Below are 12,077 nucleotides of genomic sequence, written 5' to 3'. Positions count from 1 at the left end.
TCACAATTATATCAGATAAGCACCACCACCATAAGTGTACCAAATACAAATCAACACAATTCAATACCTATACTACACAACATAGAAGTTATTAGGTCAACATACCAATAGCCATACACACCAATCCGAACCAATAATTCAACTATGCCATGATTCATCAAGATACAATGTGAAAATCATCAAACTAAGGCAACCTATATACAATTCTGACATGATCTTTACATACTTCAATAGCCCAAAGTAATCTATTCAAGAATTGAATATAATTAGTCCATGATAAAATCACTCACACTATATGCACCATTATTATTTCATGTATTACCTGGGTTCATAGGAATTTTGATAACATATATCATCGATGCAGATGGTTTTATGCAAGAACAATAGCTAGAATTTGATTTTGACGATTTCATGTTTTGAATAGTCTTAGAAAAGCCTTCGAAGTTTGGTTCCTTTAAGAAAGAGTGTTCAAGGATGAAACACCATAACCTGATTTATGATTATAAATGAAAATGATGAAGAATTTATGGAGAAATCAAGTTCCTAGCTTCAAACTTGCTCAAAGCTTCGATGGAGTTCTAGAGGATTCTATTCGGGGTCTTGGGTTTTGAATAATGAACTTTACTTTTGATTCTAGACTTATAATGTCACTTAAAACACCAAAAATACCTTAAGTAACCTCCCAATATATTCTTATAAGGCTAGGTGAATTACCTATATAGACCTTAGCTTGAATGGGAGTCTACAATAAAATGCAGACCCCAATCAACGAGCCCATCTATGGGGCATCGACCAGGCGACAGGTTGTACTGAAACCGTCGTTTGGTTAAGATACTCCTCAAATGGGGGTTTAATATCCAACACCTAAGTGTGCAGCGACACCCCCCATAGATGGACCGTTCCTAGGACAACGAGGTATCATGTGTGAGTCTTAGGTGGAGACTGTTTTTGACTGTTTTAAGCCAAAGGTTGGGTCCTTCTCAAGGACACTTAGAGTGGTTTACGGGGAGTCATGCTCAGAAATTTCAACATTACACAAACTTGTCTATATATTAGGAACCTCTCCCATTAATTTGAACTAAAAAAAACAAGTAAAATATGCCAAGGCACACTAGAGCACACAAGCACGTTTCAAGGGTCTCTTTCGAACATCTTGGACGTTTCACTTCCGAACTCTTCCAAAATTTGTACACTGCCTTAAAATACCATAATTAACCATTTTAAGTCCTTAAAAACTCATGGAACATATGATAGGCTCTAGTTTCACCTATTTTGTTTTAGGGATATTACAAAGACTTAGTTCTTTCTTATACTTCTATAAAAATTGGAACTATTATCGTGAAAAGCTTAATTTCACACTACTTTTCATATATATATATTAGATGAATGATGTATAAGGGATTGTATAAGAACTTCTAGAGGTCGAGTACGCCGTGTGGCTATTTAAGGGTTATCTAACTTCTAGGGTATACATTGGGTTGTTACACTTCCCTACCTTCCTTATGATGTCTTGAGTTTCATTCGAGGAAAAATATTTGATGAGTGGTACATTTGCACTTATTTAATCCCTATTTAAATCAATGCCTAATTTTGTTTTATTCAAATGGAATGTTAATGGTTTGTAGGTATAGAAGCAATCAGACAAGGCAAAGACATATGTTTAAAATGATGTCCAAAATACAAAGTGAATTTCAAAGTAAATATTGTTGATGGCCTATCATGAAAAAAAATATATTACGACCTCACCGTAATGGACAATACATAGCATTGAGATGGACGGGCTTTGATATAGACGGTGATACATCGAGTGAGAATAGCGATCTTGATGCACATCGCCTGAAGTTATAGTGTGTAAACCATAGATTTTGCAAACTCAGGTTCAAACATGTGAAGCCTACAACATTATTAGGTGATTTCAGGAGTGAAGGGAAATTTCCTGAGATGCTTTGGTGAGCCCGACTAATGTCATTAAGTCAATAGAGAAATGAATTCTAGGCACAATTTGGGAAAGAATAAATAGCCCAAAGGATAAAGATTTTAGAGATCTCTCTATTGAGTTTAAAAAGTTATATTTTGAGAATAGAATTGAGAGTTCTTGGAGCACTTTACCTTTTAAAGAAAACATTTCTAGATTTTGGGATTTTACAAGTTGGAGTTTGGAATTGATAAATTGAAGTTAAATCTACAGCGGGTTTACTCTTAATTTCTTGAACTAAAAAAAATCATGGATGCAAACATCATCCATGAACAGTAAAATAGTAAACACATACCTAAATAAAAATAAACAAAGAAACAAAAGAGATAAAGTTATCAATCCCCGGTTTGAAACTTCTGATTGTTGTTTACCGAAACTGGAGCAACTCCTTTGTGGTGGTGCTTGTTGGTTGTATCGTTTCTATTTAATAGGATTCACATGAGAGTTTTAAGCTTTGAGGTTAACGAAAAGGGGGTTTTGGGATGGTTCGCCGAAATTTGAAATCAAAAAAGGGAAAGAGGAAGGGGTCTGACATTGTTTAACTCTGGTTCATCAGAGCTTTGAGAAGGTGGTGCTTTTGAAATTTTGGTGTTCCGATGGATTTGCTTTCGCTGGGAAGGAGAAGAATGAAGGGTCGAGTTGAGTTGTGAGGTCATTGTTTATGACTACTCCAAAAGGGAGATCTAATTTATTTATTTTTGGGTGGAGCATATTTGGAAGGATATGAGTTAATTTTAGGGTTTTTCCTTTACAAAATTCTTACCCCCCCAGTCTAAAAATTTCATCCACCACCTTAACCTAGCGAACCAATTTTTCTATATATAGGAAATTTTAAAAATTGGCCTAAGTTATGGACTCGAGATTGTGGCCCAAAAATTATTAGCTGTTAAAATATCTGTGTATGCAAAGTGTATTCATATTTAAATGAATTTTTAAACTTTACAAAATATCAAAATGAATATTAAATGATATAACAAATAAAATATATATTAAATAACATAATGATCGTAACCGGTGACATGTAAAAATGTAATTTTAAAATTAACTATTAAAAAATTTCCAACCTTTAACAAATAAGGATAGTTACTCAATTTATTTAAAATTATAAAAAAGTTATTTTGAATTATTAAATATATAAAGTCACGAATTTGAAAATGCTTGGACAAAATTGGGTGTCAACAACCCTGACTCTTCATTGGGGTTTTTAAATTATGATTGCTCACTCATTTAATTTGTTTTGGAGAGTGATTTGAGAGTTATCAATGACTGTAAGGGGGATACAATGTAAAACCTTATTTTTGAAAAAAAAAGGAAAATACATTTTCTTGGGTTGAGATTACGTAAAAGAGTCCCATCCATGAACCATAAAAGCTTCTATGGACCGTAGATAGAAATTATAGGATGTGGACAAAATAATATTCTAAAATCAATTCCAAGCACCCTTTTACGTCTCACTGTGATACGAGTCGTAGATAGGTTCCGCTGGTGAGTCCTAGACTTAAGTAAAATTTCAAGGGTTAAATATGGTTTAGATGTATGGACCATAGAAGACCTACGAGGCGTATATAGGTTTTGTAATAAGTCGGTCCATATTTCGTCTTTACCTTTCCATTGTTCTAATGATATGTCACTTTTATCTATTTCACTGAAATTTAAACTTAGCACCGTGAGAGATTTAAGGTGGATTCTCAAATAGGATAGTCTCTAGTACAAATCTCTAGTCCCTAGATACGTGTCCTCATAAGATAAGTTTTAAATAACCTCGCTAATGGATCCACATTAGAAAATGATGATATACATGGATTATACCTTGGAAAGTAGTCTCCTTTTATTTTGGTATAAGGGATATACCGAATTCTATTGTATAGCTCTCATTGTCTAATTGTCGGTTAAAGCTAATATCCCTAGAAAATAACTATATTTTCTTCATGTCACGACTTGAGAGCACACTCCAAGAGTTAGGGCGCAATCTCAAATCGCAACACGGCGTCGTCAACCTCTTAGAGGTCTAAGACAATCCCTTTCATACCATTCATATGACATATGAATATAGAAAATAGCTAAGTCTATTACCATCCTTTCAATAAGGAAAAGTAAAACATCAAGATGTCCTCGGATCTAGTGAGGACATAGCAAACTCATTTATTAAAAGAACACTAATCCAAGCTTCAACTTCAAGATTCCTTTCAAACACCACCTACACCTTTAGAGATACAAAAATATATGGAATTAGTACAAACATTTGTACTAAGTATGGCGTAATGCATAAAATCATGAAAAATGAACATTTGTATAAAACATGCTCTTTTTGATTAAAACATCATTATATAAGTATAAGAATAACATTTAACACCTTAGAAACATACAAGACATCACATAAATTGTTTTTTTCAAATATTGAAGAACATTACAGTGAACTAAATTCAACTTTACAATAACCTCTTCCACAGAAGGGAAGATGACTTGTGGTCTTCACCGTGGCTCGTGGAGTCCTTCGTGAAAATGTCTTAGGCATTGAAGCTAAGGGACCTAGTTGAAAATCTCACTACCTCAAGGACCATTAGAGGGACCACAACTCATGGTTTTGACCACGTCCTTGTGGAGCCCCTTGTGATGATGCCTTGGGCTTGTAAGCCTAAGACACCATGTTCCTATAAAGTGACTCATCTTCAAGGGTAGGACCACAAGTTGTGGTCCTCACCATGGCTCGTGAAAGTGGCTCGTAACACTTGGGTGTGGTCATTAAGTGAGGGTTTGTTTAGTCTTTTCCTATTATAATCCAATTAAAGTGAGATCATTTAGGGTAATTTTAGGGGTACTATATAATTCATTTTAAGTCCAGATTCACCAAAAGAAATTAGTTATACTCATACATCAAAATCAGATAAAAAAATTCCTCTTCCCGAGATATTTCTCTCTCTAATCTCAAGAAAAAAAAGGAGCCATTGGAGCTACAGTTTGTTGTTTTCAAAGGTTACTCCCAAAATTTCATGGAATTTCTTAGTCAAAGTATGGATGATTTTGATCTATGGGTACTTTCCACCAATAGAGTCCCTTTAAAGTTGGTTTATAAGATTTTAATTTTCCCCAAACCTAGTTTTTTCAATATGTGAAATGGGTCTTCTTCCAAATCATTTTCAGTTGTTTATGTATGGTTGATTATGGTTGGATATGATGAACATGATTTAAATAATTAAGTATTGTTTTTTTGTGAAACTACCTCATTGACCAACGTTTCACCCTTATTTATAAATTATTAGTTTATAACGTGGCTTGGTTGAGATTAGAAACATGTGAATTGATTATGTTTATGATGGATTAGTTATTGCATCATGAAATCCCTCTTATATTACGTAGTAATTGTATATGTTTAAGTTAATTGTGATTCATGGACCTTAAAAGGGTTTATGAGTGTTGTGTCTAAGCTTGAGATTCACTTAGATAATAAAGATCCAATGAATATTGTGTAATTGTGGTAATGTTGTAAGATCATACTTCCTCTACCCTTACACATGTATGAATGACTATGATTTAATCATTTTGTGTTGATTGAAAGTCTATTCTCATGAACACACTATAAATAAGATGTAAAAGGTTTACTCAAATATTGATGATTTTAAAGTTGAAAGTACATTCTTACATAATGAATATATGAGCTATTATTATGCTATGTTTGTTTGAGTGACTAGTATGTTCTTACTTGAATATGAACTTAATTAAGTCTTAGTATGAATTTTAAAAGGAATTATGCTTAGCACCAAGTGGATGTGAAAATGATATGAAAGTTTTTGCGCTAGAAAGTCCGGCTTCCCAAAGTAAGTATCTCATGAGATGGAAACCTTTTACGTTACAAAGTATGAGTTTCTAGTAGCTATCTCCTTATCCTATAACTATGTGAACTCATAGGTCTTTAGCTAGTGGAACCATGTAAAAGCTAATTATGTTATTTCTATCCTAGGCAAGTAGGACACCTTTTTTAGATGGTGGGGTAAGACACAATATTCCATGTAGTTCACATGGTCAATATCAGTTAAGTCTATAATTCCATATATGATAAGAATATGAATTATGCCAAGAGAATGTGTTACTAACTATTGTTGCTTAATATATCGTGGTTTCACGGTATTATTAATACTTTTTCCTTAAGTTTAGTGTGTCCAAAAGCCTTTTTGTGCGAATTTTTATATAAGTTTCTCTTTGTTTTGCAGGAAATCTGTCCAAAGCTAAATGCGGAGATTTTGAGCGAAGAATTGCAGAAGAGACCACCTACGGAGCTTATGACGGTCCGTCGTGCTTGTGACGGTCCGTGGGTGGCAGCGTAGTGCAGCTGCTGAAGGAAGATGGGGAAGTCTGACCAAGTGTGGGATTACGAAGCTTGTGACGGTCCGTCATGGCTATGACGGTCCGTCCTGCAGGATCATCGTGAAGTTCAGAGAAGTGATCCAGTACCCAGATTCCAAGAGTTGAAGTGTTTTAGAACGAAGACCCTCGACAGAACGTTGTGCCTATGATGTTTCGTCATAATTGCCATCGAGAAGAATGAATAGAGCAGCAGAATAAAGTGCACAAGTATGGGACGATGGAGTCTACAACGGGCCGTCGCGACCACGACGGTCCGTCGACCCAGCCGCGTTTTGGTAGATTTCCAGCGATTAGAATCCTTGTTTAATTAGGTTTTTGTTTTTTATAAATAGTTCAAAAAACCTCGTTTTTGAGGTTAGACACCAGATAGTTAGACTCTATGAGATTAGACATCAGATTTTTAGACTTTGTGTGTTAGTGTTGCATTCTGAGATTCTTGCAAGTGATTTTAGGATATTAATCAAGCAAACTTTGGATTTTATTCTTTCTCATTGAAGTAAATACATGAATTCGTATTTAATATATTTGAATATTGTGTTTATGGCTATGAGTAACTAAACTCCATAACTAGGGTTGTGGGAACCATAGGCAAATAATGAGACAAACCCAAACTAAAATAACTATTCTAGATTAGTGTCTTGCATGTATTAATAATTCTTTCGCTTAAAAGTATTTTTAACGGATAGCCAACGTTAGAACTCGCCTTAATGCTACTCGCCGGACCAAGGAGGTAGATAATAGGAAAAGAATTATTAACATAGATTTAGTGTATACTATCTAATAGGCTAGTATTGATTGGTACGCGGTAATAACTTAGTCAAATACTGAATACAATGCTTAATATGAGGTAAGGATAAGGGTTAGGATAGCAACACACGTAGCCGGACCAAGGTACGGAGTGAGATTTTCTAGATGCCGGACCAAGGATTTAGAAATACATAACTTATCAGTTTGCATGCAAGATACTAGGAAAGAATTGTTATAGTTGGAATTATCAAGTTATGAACCTGTGGGGAACACGTAAACCCTAGTTACTTTGATTAATTGATTAAAACCCTACATTCAAAAGCTCTTAAGTGTCTCTGTCAAGTTCGTTATTTATTTTCACTCATTTACAAATAGAAACCCCCCTTTATTGTTTTTTACTTTCCAAGGAAGTCATTGACCAAACAATAGTAATAACAGGTTGAAGTTAAGTCTAGACTTTTTTCCTCGTGGGAACGATCCCAACCTCACTAGTTGGGTTATTTACTTGACACGAACTCTTTACTTCTTATTCGAGAAGTAAGTTTGAGCGTATCAAATTTTGGTCAAGTGGTTCTACTTGGTATGAATGGGGGAATAGGACTTCATTCATGCATTGCACAAGTAGGAATGATATGTTTACCTTAAGAAATGATTATTATAAGATAAGGTGTGCTTAATTTTAATATGAACATGTATATACTTATGACTTTTTAATGAGCTTTACTTAGTGTGAGTGGGGTTTTGAGACTTCAGTTATACATTGCACAAGTAGAATCAAAAAGGGTTTATGGTATGGTTTCCTTATGCTATGAAGATATAGGAACTTATGTATGCATGATTGTATTGTTTTTATGAGTGACTTTACTTATTACAATATATGAACATGAATGTATCTTTGTCTATGAGTTTTGACTATTTATAAGGTGAAGGTATTTTATGTAGGATTGTCAAGGCTTAGACGTGATATTTAGTGTCGATTAGATTATGGGATCCTATCTATGTATTGCACAAGTATAACTTACTTTTACTTATGCATTATGTTGTTTTCGAGAGTATGATTGTGATTATGATGATATCATTTATGTTACGATGAAATGTGTATAGTTTGTCTTATGAGCTACATTCTTAGATGATGTTCAAAAGTGAGGTATGATTTGGTTTCTAATAAAATGTCCCTTTTATGCATGTTTTAAGGGTTTTTATGAATGGATTCCATACTAAGTATAGTTCGTGCTAACCAATTTCTCTGCTTTTTTTTTGTAAGTGTAGGGTTTAGAGATATCAGATTCTACCCTCTTGGCTAGGACAATAGTAGATCAAGAAAAATAAGATCGGTGAGTCCTCATGGTATTCTAGGGTTATGTCCTTTAAGTATTTCTTAAATATTTTAGAATTATGCAAGGGACATGTCCCTAAAATTGTATTCAGAAGTTTAATTCCAAGTATTATAGATCATTTGAGACTTGACGTTATAGACTCCCTCATTTTTAAAAGATTTTGACTATAAAAAAAGATTTAAATTTTCTTCATTTCCCTATGTTCTTATGTCATGATATGCTATATACTTCTATGATACCCCGTCGGGTTCAAGTACGTCATGTTACGTCTAGGGGGTACCCTTGAGTTGTGACAAACTTTGTAACCATAGCACAATGTTTAAAATTTTTTTAGGATTGTCTCAAACCATGTATAGTAGAGTCTTGTTCAGAAATGTGAAGCACACCATATTTATGAATAGGAGGCTATCAGATTTTACGAAACTTCACTACTTCATTCTCTAAGTCATGTCATAGAGTTTGACTGTATTAGATCTTTCTCCTAATGTGTGCCTATTGTTTTAAATATGTGACTACTACAAGGGCTTATGTTGAAAGAAATAAGGAAGACAATGAGGAGCAAGAGGTTCCTCTCCAAGCTCCTTCTCAAGCTCTGATTGAACCTATAGGGGAGAATGTCTCTTATGGAGTTGAGGTCTGGTATGGAAACGTTGTCTCAAGCCTTGATGGTGCAAGCCAATAAAGAGGTTGTAACTCTGATAAACGAAATAATAAGGATGGTTGCTTCTAGGGTAAGAGAGTTCTTAGGGTTGTATCTTCTGGTGGTTTATCGTTCCAAGGTATAAGAAAATCCGCAAGAGTTTGTGTAGAAGGTATCTTAGAAGTTAGACCATATGGGACTAACTCCACTAGAGAAGGTGGAGTTAGCCTCTTGTCAACTCAAAGAGTTGCACAAATATGTTATGAACAATAAAAAGAGACTAGACCAATAAGATTAGGCCCTATGAGTGGGAAGGGTTGAAGAGTGCTTTTCTAGATAGGCTCTTCCCTTTAGAGATGAGAGAATCTTTGACGCTTGAGTTCATAAACCTTAGACAAGGTGATATGAGTGTAAAGGAATATGAATGGAGGCTCACTTAATTTTCTAAGTATTTTCTGATTCTAGTGTTCGATCCCAAATTGGGAATGAGTAAGTATACATTAGGATTGTTCGATTTGGTGGTAAAAGACTATAATATTGCCATTTTTGAGCATAAAATGAATCTACCTCATCTTTTGGTGTATGCCTTTGAAAATGATCAAAAGAAACATGAAGAAGGGTTGAGGAAAAAAAGAGGGTGCAGATAGATGATGAAAACTCTTCTCTTAAAAGGTCCTTTGGACAAGATCTTTCTAAATATCTTCTGAAGTTTAGTGGAGAGAGGGATTCTACCCTCAAAATCAAAAGGAGTGAGTTTTAGTTGGTCTTATGTGATACAAGCTACTTGTGTTAGGTGTGGAAAGAAACACGATGGTAGGTGTTTAGCTAGTATGGAAGGTTTTTATGATTGTGGTGGAATTGACCACAATATAAGAGATTGCCCGGTAATTACCACTAGGGTAAGAGAAGGGAAGAAAATTAGGCTTGATTCTCTTCAAGATTGAGGTTAAAAAGAGTATCCTTCTAATGTCGCTCCTAGTATATGTTTCATGCTTATTTCTCTTCCGGTAGTACTTGTCTTATGTGAATTGATAAGTTTTATATGATGAGCGTTTGTGTTCCTTAGTATAAATGGGTTTACTTATGGTTGTGTTTGTTGGTTGGTAGAACCTAACTTCGCCATAATGAGTGTTGATGATACCTTGAGATTTCTTGAAAGGAGTAGTATTTGAGGTCTTAGTAAGGGTCTTACTCCAAAGGGGGAGATGTTGTGCTTAGGTAGCCAACATATTGATTGAGATTTCTGATATCCTCATCCCTTTCTTCTATTCCTATTCTAGCTTGAGACCAAAAAATTCTTTTTGGGACAGTTTTATGTTTTGGAGTCTTGTGTGTTTTAGAAATTTTCCATGGTATCCTTATGTTATGCATGCTCTTGAGAGATTCATGTTTATAATTAAAATGAGTTTTCATGATTTAGATGTTCTTCATATTGTTGTGCCTTTTAGTATGGTGATGGCATTTTCGACTTCATGAGATGATTTGATGAACATACTTGTTTATGCTTTTGATGAAATGAAACATTGGCTCCATAATATTTTGCTGAGCTCACTTTTAGTTGTAAAAGGTCAATCCTCTTATGACACTGTGATTAATGATGTTTAAAAGAGTTGGTGTAGGCTCACTCCCAAGGGGGAGATAGTGTGCCTACCTAGGATTGTTGTTAAGTGCTTATGTGTTTCCATGACTTCCTTATATAATGCATGTTCATGAAAATTTGTGTTTTGAAAGAAAATGAGTTTATGTGAATTGTTTACCGTATTGTAGTAATTTTAGTAAGAGTTGCGTATTGTATTTCCTGAGAAGGATATATGAGCATGCTTTAATTGGAGTTATTCCCACTTGAATAAAATGCTTTGTTTTGACAAGTATTTTAATATGATCTCCATGACATTATGCTAAGAATATTACGACTAGAATATGGTAATTGATACGCTCAAACTTACTTCTAAAATAAGAAGTAAAGCGGCCGTATCAAGTAAAGAACCCAATTAATGAGGTTAGGATCGTTTCCACGAGAAAAACAGTTCAGACTTAACTTCAATCTATTATTACTATTATTTAGTCAATTATTTCCTTGGAAAACAAAGACAATAAAAGTGGGGTTTTTATTTCTAAATAATTGAAAATAATTAGCTAAATCAAAGTAAACAACTAGAGAATTCAAATGTTGGAGTTTAATTAGTTAATAAAAGTAACTAGTGTTTACGTGTTCCCCCACAGGTTCCTAACTTGATAATTCTAACTATAACAATTCTTTCCTAGTATCTTGCATGCAAAGTGATAAGTTATGTATTTCTAAGTCCTTGGTCCGGTATATAGAAAATTTCACTCCGCACCTTGGTCCGGCTATGTGTGTTGCTATACTAACCCTTACCTTTACCTTATATTAAGCATTGTATTCGATATTTGACTAAGTTATTACCTCGTATCAATCAATACTAGCCTTTTAGATAGTATACACTAAATCTATGTTGATAATTCTTTTCCTATTATCTACCTCCTTTTTCCGGCAAGTACCTTAAGGCGAGTTCTAACGTTGGCCATCCGTTAAAAAGACTTCTAAGCAAAAGAATTATCAATACATGCAAGACACTATTCAAGAATTGTTATTTTAGTTATATTTTATCTTATTATTCACCCATGGTTCCCACAACCCTAGTTATGGAGTTTAGTTACCCATAGTCATAATCACAATATTCATGTATATGATATAAGAATTCATGCACTTACTTCAATGAGAAAGAATAAAATCCAAAAATTTACTTGATTAATCGACAAAATCACCAATAATCAACTCTAGAGAAAAGTGTAACAATCCAAAGTGTAATAATCAAATTAGTCTACTAACAAAGAATCGTACATAAAAGTGTTTTTCAAATAAAGAGTCTAACCGTATGAGAGTCTAACTATCTGACAGTCTAACCCCAAAAACGAGGTTTTTCGAACTATTAATAAAAAATAAAAACCTAATTAAAGAAGGACTCTATTTCTTTGAAATCTGTCAAAATGCGGC

Source organism: Solanum lycopersicum, chromosome 9 (genome assembly GCF_036512215.1).
Source record: "Solanum lycopersicum chromosome 9, SLM_r2.1".
Classification (NCBI taxonomy): Eukaryota; Viridiplantae; Streptophyta; class Magnoliopsida; order Solanales; family Solanaceae; genus Solanum; species Solanum lycopersicum.
This window is presented reverse-complemented; position numbering follows the sequence as displayed.